At 36.7% G+C, this 19,177-nt stretch overlaps 1 protein-coding gene across 1 annotated transcript in view; it reads left to right on the top strand.

The window, feature by feature from the left end:
• The first annotated feature begins 3,206 nt into the window (after positions 1–3,206).
• LOC128855489 (uncharacterized) overlaps positions 3,207–19,177 on the top strand; it is a 52,537-nt gene continuing 36,566 nt past the window's right edge. The window contains exon 1 of the mRNA XM_054090437.1: positions 3,207–3,293. The gene's annotated coding sequence lies outside the window, so the exon portion shown is untranslated. The remainder of the gene's footprint in view (positions 3,294–19,177) is intronic.

Here is a 19,177-nt window from a genome sequence, read left to right as displayed (position 1 = left end):
AAAAAAAAGGTGGCAACACCAAGGAAACATTTTTTTTATTTAAGCTTGTTTAAACTCCAACGTCTTAATATGCTACAAATGCGCATCAACCTAAAAAAAAATTATAAAGAATCAGTGGGATTTTTAGCAACTTCACAGTTGCACTTTAATTTATCGGGTGTTTTTTAGGAGCTTGCGAAATTAAAATGATAATACAAAACAGAAATATTGTTGGAATAAATTATTTTTTTTATAAACTGGTAGATAATTTCATGACATTTTTTAAATATAATATCTGGAATACGTCCGCCGCGACTATGAGTTATGGGGTCCATTCGATCAGCCCAATTTTTGACTACTTTTTCCAATAAATTTGGCCATATGACATCAATGGTGGCTTGAATATTGCAATAAATCGATTGTTAAGCGTGCTGGATGGCAAGTTGCGCTATCTGTTTTGGCAAACAAAAATTCAGTCAACAGAGCTCAATAGCACTCGACCTTCAGCGTAGCGGCAGCCCCTTACGGAATTTTTATATATAAAAAACCTAATTAAGAAACATGGATTTGTGGAATTTTTGCAATCTTTGAATAAAATTCGAAATTTAGATTTATATACAATAATTTTTGTTAAACAATGAGTTATAGTTATAAAAAATAATGAACAATAAAAAGTAAAAAAATTAAAATAGTTAAAATTGGTCAAAATGGTGATGTGCTACTGTTTTGTCGCGGAGTCTATATCTAATGGTAGGTACTTGATTTTCTTTAACAATTTATCTAAAATATTTTATTTAGATTGAATTCAACTTCCTAGGTTTAGGATAGGCTTTAAGCCTTAAATTATGTGTATAAGATTGCCAATCATTTTATTAATGTCATTTTAACGGGTAGAGAATGAAAGCTACTTTCGATAGCATCAAGATTTCCATTTTATCGAGTATAGTCTGGTGTCTTCTTCATGCTTTGAACCAGCTTTTCTGCGTAGCTCGTCGACAAAAAGGACTTGATTTTGCGACCTTGACGCACAAGTTACTTTAAATCATGGACTGGCATTCCTGCAAGATGCGATTTCATAGTTCCCCACACATTTTCAATGGGGTTGAGGTCTGGGGACCGGGAAGGCCAGTCCATTACTGTGACGCCATTTTCTTGTTTTGCTATTTCTCAATGTGTTTTTCTGAGAGCAGTGGTTCTGATGATATGAGACGGTAGGATATGTTCGCCTCCTTAAGTCGATGGTGTTTATACTCTTTTTTTCACTCAGACATCAATTAAGTCCATTGTACTACACTTGGATTCCCTTTTAATTTTCTTTAAATCTACCCGATCTCCGAAGAAATCTGAGTAGATCTTGTGGTGCCAAGGAGCTAAGGTGGTCTCTTCAGTGTCAAAGACCTCAAACCCGATTGAAGCGAAGGCGGGGCAGACGCACAGGAAGTGGTTTGCCGTCTCATCCTCCTCTTCACAAGCTGGGCAGAGTACACTGTTTCTACTCATATCTATTCCCTTTTTAGCAAGAACTGATCGTGCTTGGCTTAGTCTCAAAGAAGGGTCGCGCTTAAAAAGTTCGACGAACACTTTCTCCCGCTTTTTTGTCGTCAACGAACTTTTTTGATTTTTTAATCACTTTTGCAGTCACGGCGTAAAATAGCCCTTTCGAATGCGTGCATAAAAATACCGCCTCGGAACGCTTCGTGCACTTCTCACTCATTTTTGTTTGGTTGCGTTTACGGGGAAGTTTCGAAGGACACTAACCTGGTTAGTACTGACGTCGTAGCCCTTCAGTGGGACTATTAATTAGCAAAAAGCAGAACGAAATATATCTTGAGGTTACAAGAAAAAAACCGGCTGTTTTCTTTTGATACAGACAATATTTCATACAAAAATGGTTATATTGTATTTTATTTAGATTTTAATAATAATAACAGCAAATACCGCGTAAAGTTCACATTCTATGAAAAATTAACTATAACTCAACATATACTTTTCCTAGGCCTAAGTGTATGTAAATAAGCCGAATATCTAAATGAATTTTAGCTTAATATTAGACTTTGCATGCGCTTGCTTGTTTATTATCCCTTAGTCTATATCGCCATTTTTTGTTTTCTCTATTCAACGTAAAAAAAAGTTATTCAGGAATATCTCTTCCACATAAATCCAGAATTTTCATAGAATCGATTTTTTTCGATATTTCGAAAGTATAGTATGTTAAGAATATTCCATGAAGTTTTCGTGTGGAAATTCCCAATATTAGTTATAGTTACTTCGGGTCACGTTAATTTTTATATACTCATTTTTGTAAAGAAAAATTATAATAATTTTTTGTATAAAGTACAAGTACTAATAAACAATTTATAACATTTTTTTACATTTATTTCTATTTTTATCCCTTCTAGTTTTTCTTTTAACGCATTTTTGGCGCTGCTGGACGCATGTAACCTTAATCTCTCCACAATATTAGTATTCATGCTTATTAATAAATAAGCATTCATAATGAAAATATGTGAGAAAAATTGTTACAATACTAATGATGCTTACCTTTACTTGACCTTCATAATGATGCTGCTACTTCAGCTGATCATTGTCTGCTAACTTCACTGTTAAATTTCTCTTTACTCAACTCCAACTCCAGCATATTGGTTAACAATAACTACATACCAACAAATGCAAAGAATTGTTATTGGAGAGCCACTCATGCTCTGTCAAATGCAATATCGTAGCGTTTATTCATATGTGCATGTGTGTGTGTGTGTGTGTGTGCTACAGCACAACTTCCCAAAGTGGTACGTAGTTGATGGCTTTTCTAAGATATCTTCTGCCACATATTTGGGCTGCTGGTGTAGTGAAAGAAGTTTTCTAATTTTTATAACGACACTTTTCCTCGGTTATAGGCTTTAGTTCTACGGCGACCTTACAACGCGCAAGTTCGTTGCTGCACTCCGTTCTCCGTACTAACTATTAGGAAGTTCTAGAAGAACTTGAAGAGACCAAAGTGCGTGTGAATTTTTGTGAGAGTGATCTTGGTTGAAATGTATGCAATAATGGGAGTTAGTTTACAATGAGTAGATGTACAGAATTGCAGTAAATCAATTGCAGAAATTTCGTTTATAGAAAAGAAAAAAATCCGAACTCACTTCAATCAAAAGTTTGTAAAAAAACAAAAGTAGATATTATAAATTATTCATTTGTGTGGGCGCTGTGTATTTTGTGTTAACGAAGGCATCAAAAAACTTTCCAAACTTTAAAAGTGAATGTGAATTAGTCTTCAGTGTCTTCAGTGGTTTTAAAGAATATTTTGTTACTAAAAATAGGTAAGCAAAACTTTGTGTTTCTTTTAATTCAAAGTGAAACTTTACAGGAAAATAGCATTTTTCTTCGGATACCAAATACATTTTTTTGTTATTCCTGACTATATTGAGTTGCGTTAATGAGATATTTGATGAACGGAAGTAAATTTTTTATTAAATTTAAAATAAAAATAAAATATTTCTCCGTGAAATTTGTTAAACGCTGATTTTTTTAAATTCATACATTTTTATTAAAGCAAAAAAAATTTTTTACTGTTTATAGTCTGAATTAAATTACAACTAGGCCGATAGCTCTTCTCGCTGGTGCGCGTAATTGCAATATTATAGTTATAAAGGGTGGTTAAATTTCAAGGGCCGGTATTGGTTTTAAATAAAATATAATGCTTTAGGAAAATTATTATCAGTTCTCTTTATTATGATAATATTGGTCTGGCTCAATTACGTACAGAACAAAATATTGGCGAAATGGCCGCCCTGGCTTTGGTGGCATACCTCCAACCGATGGTCCAAATTTTCGATGACGCTGAGGCATAATTGAGGTTCTATGCCGTTAATGTGCCGAATTATCTCACCCTTTAGCTCTTGAAATGTTGCTGGCTTATCGACGTACACCTTTTCTTACAAATAACCCGAAAGAAAGAAGTTCAACGGTGTCGTTGATGTTTAGGTGTGGTTCACATTCAGCCTCGGCCCTTGAAATTTAACCACCCTTTATTACTAGTAAATTCTTAAATAAATAAATAAAAAAATAAATAAATTACAATCATTTTTGTTACTGCGCGCCATCTAATTTTTTTCTTAGTCATCTTCTACTTTCATATTATTTCGGTGCTGCCCATTTGAGTCAGATTCAAATATGCGTCGATTTTTCTTTAAGTACAACTTTAGTTTCGCAGCTGGGTTGCATTCAACCAAGCCAGAGATATTTAATGGAATGTTTTATTTTCTTTTTAATGTGGTACTGAAGAACTTTTGAACAAATGAAAATAATTTTTTTTTTATTTATTCATTAAATTCATTCGTAAAGTGATTTGATAATCAATATTGGAAGTGACGTGGGCAAGATTGCGGTATGCTCAGAAATGAACAAAACAAACCATTTGCTCACACATTAGCGCCAGAAGCGAAAAATTTTACGCAAATTGAGAGAAAGAGAAAAAATGAGAAAAACTCCTAATTTAAGCTCAACAAATATAGAAAAAATATAATTTCCCTTTTTCTTGGGTTCAATAGTTGACTCTTTCATCGGAGTCGATTGATTTGCAAGTCAAGACTATACAAATTTACGATTTCAGATTTTTTATTTTGTAGCTGCTAATTTATATGAACCTCAACAGGCAAATAGACGCCAATGACAGCTTGAAAATATTGATCGAATCCAAGAATGATAGAAAGAAGATTGCGCCCATCAGAGAGTGCGCGATGTCACGTCTTTCCGAGTTGTGCAGTATTGCCAACCATTTGTTCTTCGCAATAAATTTAGTACTTTTTTATACCGAAAATGCAAAAACTTGAAAGTTTCGTGTTTGTTTCTTTTTTTTTTAATTTAAAGCTACTGAAACTTTACGTTAAAAAAAAACTGTATTATTATACAAAGCAAGGTTAAAAAAGGCCACTCTGAGAAGATTTTAGTGCTAATGCAAATTTGTTGATTCTTATAAAGTTTGTTATTTTGAAAGTGTGAATTTAATTTTTTGCTCCTTTTAAGGTTATGCAAGAATATTAAATCTCCCTCTCTCAACTCTTCTTGAGATTGAAAACCTTTTTACACATTTTAAAAAGCCTTTGAATTTATTGAATGCGAATTAAAACCATAGAGGTGTAATCGTTTCTTCCGGCCATCAATCCTTAGTGGGACATAGGGCATCAAGAGGTGTATTCATTGTTAAAATAAGCCACAAAATAACAGAAAATACTAAAGACACCATACTGACATTTTTACAAAAAGAGTACCTTATCTAGTTACATAACCTCAAATATAGCAAATAAGTCGTTCCTTTAACAAAAGAGTCTCGCTTAACAAAAAATAAACTCATAAATTAAATTGTACATAACACATTTATTTAAAAAATTCTAAAGACTATTCTTCTTCTCTCATTCTAAAGACAATTTGTAACTCATACAAAGTTCTTTAAGTGTTTCAATAAAAATTTGGTGTTTTATTTTCTTTAAATGGGCATTTGAGTACGTTTTTATATCCAAAGCTAGGCAACACTACGGTAGCGAGAGAGAGATTTGACTGCCGAAAGCAGAAGAGCACCAACAACAACTGCAATCGCGGGCAATGTGACCAGATGTTAAAAAAAAGTAAAGCTAAATAAAACTGAGTGAATTATTTAACTAATTATTAAAAGTCATATATACAAAATTCGAATATACAAAATTTGAAATTTCCTTATTATAATATTAAGAAAAAACAAAATATTTACAATAATTTAACGACAATGGCAAGAGCCGTCTGTCGATGTAAAAATCAGTTAAACTCTTTTACTAAGTAATCTCTGTATCTAAAGGCATATTTAATAAAACGCAAGAGTTTATCCTAATGATTATTTTCCCCATTGGGAATCTCTATCAGTTGTGAATCATTTAAGGTAAATTTTCCAAAAAAAAAAAGTTTCTATATTCTCTTAATATTGGGCGGCGCGCCATGAAATGTGCTATGTTTTCAAGGTCGCATAAATTACACATTGAGCAATAATTTAGTATACATTTGGTGGAAATTTAGTATTATTTATTCTTAACAAATATTCCCAGTAATGTAATAACACAGTCGGTTTTTTTTAAATATTAGCAAGAGGAAAAATAAATCCATAATTTGTGCGTAAAATTTTTGGTTCAAAACTGTTTTAATGTTCGATCTTTATCTTCTGCGCTATGTTACGACTACTAGCATGCCGGCCAATTTCGTTTATTTTTGTGATTTTACCGACATTTTTGACATTTTCGACATTATCGACATTTTCTTTAACATCAAAAATGCCTGAACGTAATCAACGAATCCCAAATTGCACGTCTTTAGCTGTTAAAGTATCGGCACCTTTTTTGGTTGTTTGGGAGCTTCTCCTCCTATTTGTGGTATTCATCTTGATGTTATTCCACAAATGGAGGGACTTACAGTTTCATGCCAACGGCAAATAATTTTTTTATAAGGAGCTTTTTTTTGGCAGAAAAACACTCAGAGGTTTCCCATTGCCAGGCGAGGGGCGACGGGTATTAGAAAAAGCTTTTTCTTTATTTTGGTCTTTCACCGATATTTGAACCTGAATTCTGAATGGTAGGCACGCACCAACCCATTCGGCTACGGCGGCACCATAAACAATTCACAATTGCAGCAGCCTGGCTTGCATTTTCGCCTCTCTCAAAGGAAAACTGTGAAATGTACGAATTTTCTCTAGGTTAACTTCCTCTGTTAAGACTCTGTAGCCGCTCACAGCTGAATGGAACAATCAAAAAATAGGTAAACATTTTTTAGTGTGAAATTCCACCTCCATAACGAGCATAAACTTGAAATTGTTTGACCGATACTTTACGAGATATTGATCACTATAGCCATGGATTTCTTTTTCCCCGAACTAATATTAGTATAATCTTGGCTCCCCTAAGTTTAAGGCATAGAAAATATTTTTTTGTGATTTTTGTGAACATCTTTTGTTGGGGTATGATAATTTTATCCGCTGGCTAAATTTTCTACCTTTTTTATTTTTCTATTATATTTATTTTAATCCTTGATAATATCTATATACCTTTAGATGACATTCTAAAGAAAAACTTTGAACTATTACATATAGAAAAAATTTTGCTTCTTGCTGCACTAATTATCGCTCCGGCGGACTAACCTTCTAGTTAGTAAGTCTGATTTAAAATTATTTTCTGGCGTACTAAAACTATTAATAAATACCACATAGCTCAAAATTATTCATACAACTTTGTTTTTGAATAACTTTTTAATAAATAAAAAAAAATTATTTTGTTATGGAAAACTTTATTTTGACTTTTACGCGCTCCTTTGCCTGCCTGTTTCTATGCTGAAGCTGTCTAATTCACAAGTGTCAAATACCTCACAGAAAAAAGTAAATGTGCAAGGGTAATTTCAAATGTAAAACTGAAAAGAAACAGGAGAAAGGTTCAACCAATAATTTTAGTACAATATATATTAAGGAAAAATTGGAAGAAAAAATTATACAACAAAAATTCAACTTGACTAAACTTATTAAATTAAAAAAAGAAATTAAAATAACTTCATATGAAATAAGTATACGTGCATTGGCCTTTCTTTACACTTTATTTCAACGTTTCTTTAACTTTCGATTTTCTAATAATTAATATGATTTCGTTTTAGGATACGTTTAGGCATAGAGTCTGTCAAGTTTTGAAAAGTGGAATCACCTATCTTATCCCACTCTTCCACTAAAGCACCTTCCAGGTCTTTGATTGTCTCAAACTGCCGACTATTTTTATAAATATGGACCAACAATATTTCCCATTGGTCCTCAATTGAGTTTAAATCGAGACTTAGTGCTGGCCAATCCAGAACTGAAATTTTTCTTGACGATAGGAAGGCCTTAGTTAAACGAGCTGTATGGACTGGGGCGTTGTCTTGCTGGAAAACCCAGTCGTCTCTGTATATGTTTCCTGCAAACTCAATGGGAATATCCTCTAATATTTCAACATAGAATTCTGCGTTGGTTCTTGTCGGCATAAAACAAATTGGAGACTTTCCACCATGCTCGAAAGCGGCCGAAATCATCAAAAACCCGCCACCGTGGTTCGCTTATAGCGCGTTCGCCGTGGTTGCCTAAGGTCCCGCTAATATTTCTGACAACCAACTGGATCATCTAAGTTGAACTTTTTTTCGTTCGAAACTACAACGCTTTGGAATTCGTTAGTCCTAAATTTATGTTTTCCGGCAAATGCTAACGATCGTTAATGTGGCGTGCTAATAGTCTTGATACCGGCTCCCACAAACAATATTTAAGTGTTCCGTCCTCGATCAAAATTTGATGTATTTGTCTGTCGAAACTAACCCTTAAACTCATTTCCCTAGGAGTATGTCACCTGGCGTTTGTGTTAAATTTTGTGCTTTGGTGTATTAAAAGACTTTTAATAGAACTTTACGACAAATATTTTTGTGATACGTTATAACCCGTTATATCACTCTGTTTTCCACAAAAAATGTAAAGAATGCATCTTTCGAATAGTTAGACAGTTAAAGTACTCCACAAAAACGATTCCCTGTTTTTTATCTGGTACTACTGAACACTTCAAATATCTAAAATATAAAAATCACACACGATTACATAGTCAATTTATTGTAAGACGAACGGGCGGCATGGAAAAATAATTATATCAACTTAAAATCTGGCTCGTAGATATGATTTACCGATGGGCTGAAATTAGAAGATGACAGAATAGGGCTGGAATCAATAGAACTATGATAAATTAAAAAGAAATGATTCCAATCTTTCAGGCTATCAAGATATGTGCGAGGGAATGTCACCGTACGAAAATGAGAGGAACCCACATTTACTTACTTTCAAGTAGTTATGTTGGTTTCGGTTGGATTTTTTAATATTTCAAGAGGGTCGATATTGCGTAACTGATGCCGTTTAGCCGGTGCAAGATTAGGGCATGAAGACAGACTCAGAGTGGAGTTGCAAAAATGGCATCGGTTGGGTGGAACGCCCTGAAGTATATGGGAGTGTGTAAGTATTGTGTGGCATAGCCGAAGGCGTGGGTATGGTGTGACCATATTCGTTGGGATTGACTCACTAAAACTTGGTTTTACACGCTTAGGATTAACTGATGAGTAGGAATGGTTATAGTTACTCCACTCGCGTAGAAGTTCACTTTGGCTTTGGTGTTTTATGAGTCTGTTGATGTCATGTTTAAAGATGATATTGGTTGTAATGGTAGGGGTGATACTCATTTGTTTTGCAATTTGGTCAGCATGTGTATTACCATTAATATCTGTGTGGCCACATAACTTTGATTTTTTGTGGTTTGATAGTTAGTGTGTCTATTAGAAAGTCAATTATGTAGTTAGAGTTGTTGTAGTTCTGGATGGCCGAATAGTACGATAAGCTATCAGTGCACACTATGAATTTGCCCTTGTTTTGGATTGCGTACAAAAAAGCGTCTATATAATATAATCACTTGAAATATGGTATTTAATTGCCTTGATTTTCTTCAACAAGTTAAGGAACTTCAACACCGTATTATTAGGTTGCATTCCAGGACATGAGGGATATGAGGGACATGAGGGCATTGAAATTTCTGATCATCTAGCTTAATATGGGGCTAAAATGCCTCTTATTGGTCCGCATACTTTCTGTGGGCTTCCAAAAAGGCCATATTAACGAATTGCACAGAAAGTGGGAGGCGAGGAAGTTCGTTAAGTATGCGCAAATGCATGAAAAGAGTTTGGCAAACTTATAGTTTTACTTGTAATCGAACGATATTGCACATACAAGAATGAACTCTTTACATCCGAAGCTTCAGGGACAAATAAAATTTGAAAATAAAGAAATACTGAGTTTCGACCAAAATTTTCAGATTTGGCTCCATCAGACCTTTTTGGTTTGGGATTTTCGGAGCGTAAAATTTATGGAAAAGATCTGAAGATCAGATATAAATATTTGAGCCTAAATGACAGCGTTATGGCACGAGATGCAGGCTAATGAGATGGAAGATTCCAAAAAAACTAAAAACTCACATTTGCTTTATCAATATGGAGAATAGTTGGTTAAGATGACATAACCTGTATTATTCGGCACATTACGTGTTTACCTATAACGTTGGAAGTGTATATTTAAAAAAAATAAAATGTTTCTGAAATATGAAAAGAAAAATTCATTTTGCAAAGCACTATTAAATCTCCGAGTCTATTTTTGCCATGAAAAAGCTGTTCACAAAAAACCATTTGCCGTTCGGAGTCGGCTTCAACCTGTATGTCGCTCCATTTGTGCAAAAACATCAAGTCGCTCACCACAAATTGGACGGAGAGCTCGGCCAAACACCAAATAAAAGTGCTTGAAAATGAGTTTCTTCGCCTCATTCTGTACACACATCTCTAACAGAGAAAGATTTAGGCTGTGCTGAATATGATGATGATATTTTATTTCCCAGATTAATTTCATTAAGTAAGGTGTTTATCTTCAAAGTGATCTTGCAATAACCGTTAGATCGCATCACATTAAGAATGAGTGGACATAATTGTGAGATTTTCGTTGCCTCGGCGCGTCAAATTCTTTTATTCACATAGGTGCTGTTTTGAGAATCTCGGAAAAGTTATGTAGTCTGACTAGAGTATAAGTCATTGGTCCTCCAGGGGGTAAGAAAGTTAGAATTTGTGGGCGGTAACGGTTGACAGTCATGTGAGGGGACTAAAATGCATAACTCAGTCTGTTGGTTGTGGCCACTAACTCAACGCTAATAAGCTGAGCGAAAAAGGTACAGAAACGGCTTGGTGGCGATGGGTGCAGTGTCGTCATTATACTAGAAGTTATTGAAGATGTAAATTCTCGTATAAAAATCGTTATATAATTGGCGCTTACAACCCCGTCCCTCCACCCCCCTTTATACTTACACATTAAAACCATTGCTATATGTAGCGCGGTGAGACTCAGAGACAAAGGCAGCTGGTCTACAAATGATCATACGGTCATAATAAGATCTTCCTACACGAACTCTTATGCCTCAAAGTCAAACCATACTTCACAATCCCCGACCTTAACTTCAAGAAAGATTTTACGGTACGTTTTACACCGACAGCCGAATGGAGGAAAGCGAAGGTGATTGGTACATTTACCATTGAAATCTAAACGGACGGTTCTAAGATGAACTGTGGTGTGGGAAATGACCTCTATTCGGAGACTCTGAACTTATCCAAATCAATTCGACTTCCTGATTATGCCAGCGAGATCCAGGCACAACTATTAGTAATCAGAGAAGTATGCAAATCGCTAAAACACTGGAACGAAATTTGTGCAAGAGTAGCTATATTTTCAGACAGTAAACCAGCTATGAAGCCCTTAGATTCCAATTGTCAATTTCATTCAAACTAATTTACCAGTATAGGGAAGAACTGGAATTGATTGGTCATTGCCTTGAAATATATCTGATATGGGTTCCCGGTCATAGGGATATAGAGAGTATTGAGATGAGCTAGCGAGAAAAGGACACTAAACAAAACAGAGGCGTTGACAGTGGCTACCCCATTCAACAAAATAAAAACATCCACTGATCCACACTACTGTGCTTTAGCTGAAAGAAGGTGGAAGCAATTAACTACATGCACTACAAGAAGAATATAGAAAAAATATGGCCGTCCTACAACAACCAGAGGACGAATTACCTGTTAAGATGCTCTCACCCAAAAATATTTTGGGTATCACTGCAACCCTTACAGATCATTGAAAAGTGGGGGATCATGCAGCCAGACTTAACCTTCCTTTCAATCCCAACTGCAGAAGCTGTCGGGCGGAGGGGGTGAAAGAAAGTTTTGTCCACTATTTATGCGAATGTCCAGATCTAGTTAGAGCAAGACTTCGCAAACAGTCTAGTACTACAGCAAACTAAGAAAAACCTTTTCCTGTTATTTAATGTTCATGCACGGATATTCGAACCTATGCAAATCTGAATGGTGGTTACGCACCAAAACCTTCGCGTGGTTCATAATAACAAAGTTCATAATGAAAAAGTTATTGGGCCAACAGATACGCCTAAATTGAGTTAGAAAAACTCAGCTTTATTATCGCTAAGTGTTGACCACTAGCGAACTTTTTTTACAAACTTGGGGACAGTTAGGCAGCTCGAGACAATCCAATGATCTGCCCTCATTGGCACAAGTGGGGCACTTCGAACCACTCCTACTCTAGCACTTAACGCTATGCTGAATGTAGCACCCGAAGGTATTGCAGAAAAAACTGCTGCTGCTCGCGCCGCAATCAGTTTGAGGTGTTCGGGTCATAAGTTAGACTTAAGCTATGGACACTTTAGCATTCCTAAAAACTTTGAGTTCATCCCTATGGTGTTGGATCATTGTGCACCCACGGTAGGTCCGAGCGGAACTTTTTCCATTCATATTCCTTCATTTGGAGGCGGGGCATGGCAAACATGTTTACGGATGGCTCGAAGTTGGACGGAAGAGTTAGTGGGGAAGTATACTGCGAGCAGCTCCCCATCAAGCCAAAATTTAGGCTTCTGAACCACTATAGTATGTTCTAAGCTGAACTGGTCGCAATTAAGGAAACAGTGGATTAGTTTCTCGCTTCTGTAATACTGTAAAGGATGTAAATATCTACACCAACAGCCAAGCGGCAATTAAGACGTTGGGCTCGTTGTTTCTATGATCGAAATTAGTCGGGGAATGCCTGACTTCTCTCTCGACTTCGATATCAGAACAATTTGAATTCCCGGTCACAGCAACATAAAGGGAAACTGCTGAGCCGATGAGCTGACTAGACGGGGGACCCTGAAGACTGCTTCATCGGGAAATGATATGTTCGTGCGGTGAGGCTTGGGATTGCTTCAAATCCTTTCTGCAGAAGCTGTATGGAGGACGAGGTGGAATCATCTCAGCACCTTCTTCTCAGCTACCTTGCTCTCGTCGGGAAAAGGTTTAAATATCTGGGCTCTTACTTTTTCGCTACATCGGCGGATATAGCGGGCTTAAACATGACACATCTGGTGGAATTCATCAGCGGTCTGAAGCGGTTAATACAAACGTAAATCGTTACTGTTGGTCGTCATCCTCTAATTCAAGCCTCGTCTTCCTTTTCTTCCCTGTATGCCATCAAAGCGGACAAATTTTAAATTTTTTTCCCAGTGAGCCCCTCACAAGGTCAGCCATTTAACCTAACCCGAGCTGGGTACAGTGGATACGAACTATTTTCCTCAACTCACTTTGAAGGTAAATTTGCTAACACTGTTCCAGAGTGAGGAGATTTATTTACTTGTTGAAAGTGGTGCTACGCAGCGAGGCGATTCTATAAATGGTGGTATTGTAAAGCACCTGATTTGTTTTTTTCTTTCGCCGTGTCCATATGGCTGCCAGTACAGAATGAAACAAGGCGAATTCATTCTTTGCCAATACTTTGCCGCGATAATCAAACGTGCCAAACATTGTTGTTGGTCTAGTGCCACCACCTTGTTTGGATGCACTTTATAGCAAAAGTAACAGTCAAAAACTTGAGCGAGAAAGCGCTGATTATACCAAAATAATCTGTAATTCATATAAAGACTTGTGTTTCAAGCGCAATTACATTTTTCATACAGGTAAATCTAATTTTTTTCTCTTCCTTTAACCAAAACAATTTTGAAGCGACCTTCGCGATTAACGCAATGCCATAAAATCAGATAGAAAAACTTGAATTTGCAAACTCTTAAAACGCGCGAAACAGTCTAAAGAAAATTAAGTACGAACATGATTGTTATAGTTGTTTCGAGAGTACCAAGAAATGGGCCGACGGCGTGTTTATGATTTAAATTCTTTTTTTCATTTTGTTTTCATTCCATTGCAACTTTAACTGCTGCGAATTAAGGGCAATCTGAGCAAAACAGCCGATCATAAAATTGTTAAAACACGGCTAAAGGATCTCGGGCAATAAATGTCAGGGGCTTCAAGAAGAATTTGGAACAACCAATAAAAAACATAAACACAGACTACCCAAAACACCTTGCAATGCCACAGACATTCGTGTAGACAAGCTCACTTGAGGGCAATTGTTATTGCATAAATCATCAGCAACACGCCGCTAAATGCAGCGAACAGCAATGGTCAGTCAGAGTGATGCTACTACTACATAGTTATATACATACACACATACATACATACATTCACGCTCATCTAGTTTACGATGGTGTGCAAAGGAATGGCGCTGGAGTTGCATTGAGCTTAGCTAAACATTTTTACAGTGCCTCTTATGTAAAAGACTTTAACTCATGCCATAAATGGCGGCAATTCAAATGGTTTCGTCTTTAATACGTTAATGAGTCTTGCAACAGGCTGAAGCTGATGGCTCTACAGGTTTCAATTAACAGTGCAAAAAATCGAAACAACACAAGAAACAAAACAAAAAATGTTGTATCCGTTGTTGAATAAAGGCAGGAAGCTCATAGCCATGGCTATAACATTTACTGTGGCAGCATACGGGCAAAAACGGCAGTGCTTGGGGGACTTCACCTATTTTTTGCAGCCAGCCAGCATTTGAAGCGGCAGGAATGGCTCGAAGGGAATTGATTTAATGTAATTTGTTTTAGGGCATTAGAGCCAACTCACCACAGAGAGTTACGGGCAGGTGAAAAAAGTGCAATTAAAGGTAGCTGAAGCAGATATCGCTTTACGACTGCGAAAGAAAGAATTGTACAAAAATTAAATTAAATAAATAAGTAAAAAGCAACAAATCAGCTATAGGAGCTGGGAAATGGCTTGGTGTGTTCACTTAGCGCGTTCACTTAGCGCTTGGCTAATCATTTGTTGTTGCACCTTGTGCTAAATTAATGTAAACTCATGCCGATAATCCTTTTATGTTGGGATGTACACCGCTTCGCAAGGCAGACGTTGCTACACAGGCAGCCAATAAAATGTTGTAAATCCCACTTAACGAAAATTTATGGTTTTTTTTTTCATAGAGGATCTAAACTTTCACTTTTTATATTCAAGCCATCGCAGCCTTGTGAGAATATTATTAACCAATCGTGTGAAGCACGCGAAAGTTGGCGGAGAAAACAGTTGAGCATTGAAAGCTTGCAAGTCATAAACAACGTCATAACTTCTGAGTAGACATATCGTCCCGTAAGGGGAGTTAGCAGCTGCCACAAATCGGAAAAGGAAAAGTGGAGCATGGAAGGCCTTAGAACACAGCTCTATCTTGATCAACTGCCTAAAGATGTCACAGTTCAAGTCATGCACTTTGAGAGAAAAATCCATGTAGAAATAGAAAATAAGACGCACGCAAATAAAAAAGCATGTAGAACTTGCCTCAGTGCTGCGCTCTATGTCGCTTTGCACTTAATTCCCATCGATTTTTACGTTATTTCCATCGCTACTCAAAGAGCAATCAGGTTAAAGGAGGTTGCAGGTTGCACGCAATCTTTCACAGGGCATGGTAGCATTTTTGGGCAGTTAACTTCGTATATCTCTAAACTTCGAACAGATCTCTTTACCCGCTAACTGGAGCTTCAGAGTCGTCGTGCCAGGGTAAAATTTTTAAGTCGGCAGTATTGTAACGACGAAAAAATCTGCGCTAAAGCTGGTACCACTTTCTTCACTGACGGCTCCAAGATGAAATCAGGAGTCGAAGCAGAGATTTTCTCTAAATCAGCCAACTTATTTAAATATTTTCTTAAAGTGGCCAAAAACTGCTAGTGTTTTTCAGGCAGAAGCCTTTGCGATCCTGCTGGGATGCAAAATGCTTATGAAAATACGATCAAGGCTCAGAGGATGCTATGGTGAAGATCCAAACTCGTCAACTTCTGCAAGGAAGGCATGAAATCTCTTGTGCGCACATTTCTCTTATCTGGGTTCTAGGACATAAGAACATAGAGGGAAATGAAATCCCTGATGAGATTGCCAAGAAGCGGACTGGATTGGTCTCAGAGACCTCCCATCCGGGCATCGGCATCCGCCTGACTGTTGTGAAAAGGGAAATTACACAACTTATTTCTCAGGAAAGCGCATAAAAGATGGAGCTCCATTTCTTTATGTGTTTTTTCGAAAACCCTTTAGCACAATAGATGCACGACGCAGAATATTCTGGGGATTCCACGCCAACCAATTTGAAAACTCGTAGCTGTGTTTACCGGCCATAGGATGATCAGCATACACGCTAAAAAGCAACGTTTACCATTTAACTCCCATTGCAGAAGCTGCGGCGACCGTTCAGAGAAGGAGACTGTTAAGCACTTTCTCTGTAAATTTCCGGGTTTGACGTTTCAGGTCACTGGGGGTTCCTTTCTTCGACAGCGTGAGTTTGTGCACCAATCTAAATTCTATCAATCTTCTTCATTACATCATCAGCTCTGGCTAGCTGTAGATATCAACCCATTGGAGGTCTCATATTGGTATCAGAACGACACTTTAGTGGTACTTCAACCAACTTACTAAGAAAATAAGGCTAATGACTCCAAAACAAAGAGCTACGCCCAGATACGTGACCTAAATTGCTGTGAAGACGGCTCGAGAACATCAAAAGGCTTAGCTGCAGTAATTTTTGTCGCTAGAAAAAAAAAAACATTATCAGTCCCAACTGTTAAGCCTATGCTCATTTTCCAGACAGAATTTCATATCTTTAAAGCTATAAAGCGAAACTATGACTACGGGCACTTTATTAAATTAGGTCTCAGTCGGATTGCACGCAAAGTCCTTTCCTGCAATTAGCAACGGTCCTAAGTGGGTAGAAAAGCTGAATGTGCAGTCGCAAATAATCCTAACGGGAAATAAAAAAGAGAGGAAGTTAACGCCTCTTTTAAAGCAACACCAAATGCGGTTTGAACCCATTTTGGCAGTTTGGCTGCACAGCATAAAAAAAAAAAATTTTACAATATTAAGAGGGACTACTAAGAAAACTGTGCTAAGAGTAAAGCGCAAGGCAAAGGGCCTTGCAATGTAAATAAAACGAATTTATTTGGAAAGCCTCAGTTGTTTGTTTATTTGTATGTAATTCGCATCTTAAGTGTAATAGGCGATTGGTGGCCAAATTTGTGTACAAATCATACAAAAGTTTTCAGATCATAAAATCTGAGGAGGTGGATAGTGAGAGAACTTAAAACTTCTTTGAACAGAGAAAACAGCTCACATAATGTAGAGGGTGGCACAAAATTAATCATCCCATTTTGTTTCTGAATACATTTTTTACTAAACAAAAAAATGATTTTGGGTGATGGAAATCCTTATTTTGACCTTTAAGCGCTCCATCAGCTTTCGGAACTAGCGTCAAATATGTGAACTAGCGTCAAATATGATTGACGTACGAAACCAATTGCAACAATTATAAGTCTCACAATAGGGTGATTAATTTTGCGCCATCTTGTATTTTCAGTGAGAGGTGTTGAACTATCAAACTTTCGTTCCTGAAATATTTAAGGGATGCATTTATTTTTAAAATTTTTTAGTGAAAATTCTTTTTGTGTGGAATTTTTTTCTTCTTCTTCTTTTTAATTGGCGCGATAACCGCTTTCGCGATTTTGGCCGAGTTTAACAAAGCGCGCCAGTCGTTTCTTTCTCGTGCTAACCGGCGCCAGTTGGACACACCAAGTGAAGCCGAGTCTTTCTCCACCTGATTTTTCCAACGCAGATGAGACCTTCCTCTTGCTCTGCTACCACCAGCTGGTACCGCATCGAATACTTTCAGAGCCGGAGCTTTTGTATCCGTTCGGACACCTGACCCAGCTAGCGTAGCCGCTGGATCTTTATTCGCTGCGCTATGTCTATGTCGTCGTAAAGCTCATACAGCTCATCGTTCCATCGCCTGCGATATTCGCCGTCGCCAACGTGCAAAGGTCCAAAAATGTTGCGCAGAATCTTTCTCTCAAACACTTAAAGCATCGCTTCATCGGATGTTGTCATCGTCCACGCTTCTGTGCCATACGTTAGGACGGGCATGATGAGAGTCTTGTAGAGTGTTAGTTTTGTTCGTAGAGAGAGGACTTTACTGCTCAGTTGCCTATTTAGTCCAAAGTAGCACTTGTTGGCAAGAGAGATTCTACGTTGGATTTCAAGGCTGACATTGTTATCGGTATTAATGCTGGTTCCTAGATAAACGAAGTCTTTAACAACCTCGAAATTATAACTATCAACAGTGACATGGGTGCCGATACGCGAGTGAGCCGACTGTTTGTGTGAAAACATGAGGTACTTCATTTTGTCCTGGTTCATCACTAGACCCACTTGCTTTGCCTCTTTATCCAGTTTGCAGATCGACCTTCATAGTACAAAACCAATAAAAACAAATTTTATTGAATGACACCCTTTTCTCAAGATTAAAAAACCATTTTTTCAGGTGGCCCGGTATTATCGACTGAAAGTTTGCACTATGCTTTGAAATTTTGCAAAACCCTTTGGCATGCTTCCAAAGAGTCACAAACACAACATAATTCCAAAGTATAAAGAAAATTGAAGGACCAACTGGTACTACTTTCATGGAACGCCCCATAGAGTATACCAAATATGTCAAACTTTTTTGTGAAAGTATTCTTTTTCATGTATTGTAAAAACAAAATATTTTGGTAAAAAAAAATTTTTGGTAAAAAAAAATGTTTTGGTAAAAAAAAAATTTTTGGAAAAAAAAAATATTTTGGTAAAAAAAATATTTTGGTAAAAATAATATTTGGTAAAAAAATATTTTATACAAAAACTATTGTTAAAAAAAATATTTTTTACAAAAACTCTGCAGCAGTAATTTTCATTACAAATGAAAAGTTTTCGAATATGTATACAGAATACCAAAATCAACACAAGAAAATTGTTTTGAATACATACATGCGTATATACAGTGTACTCTCTCTTATGCGGACACCTAAGGGACTAAAAGACTTTTTCTATGGAACGTGTACGTTTAAGAGAGGTGTCCGCTAGGAGAGAGTACACTGTATTTAAGTCGCAACTAGAAAATCGAGAGCTCTACTAATTAGATTTGGCTTGTCTGAATTCTAATAATTAGCTCTTATGCGCCAAGGCAATACTTTGAGAAAATATTAAAAATTCAAAAACTTGAAAAATTCTTCCACTTCCAACCTCAAATATCAGAAAAACTATCACTCGTTGCTTTAACATCTGGTTTTCTAAATGTGGCGCAAACGTGAATATTAGTTATGCCCATTTCAAGGCTGATTCAATTACTTACCCGCAGCTAATTTAATAATTATTTTATTTTTACAATATTCGT

The sequence above is a fragment of the Anastrepha ludens genome, chromosome 2, assembly GCF_028408465.1.
Source record: "Anastrepha ludens isolate Willacy chromosome 2, idAnaLude1.1, whole genome shotgun sequence".
In the NCBI taxonomy this organism is placed as follows: Eukaryota; Metazoa; Arthropoda; class Insecta; order Diptera; family Tephritidae; genus Anastrepha; species Anastrepha ludens.
This window is presented reverse-complemented; position numbering and strand designations above follow the sequence as displayed.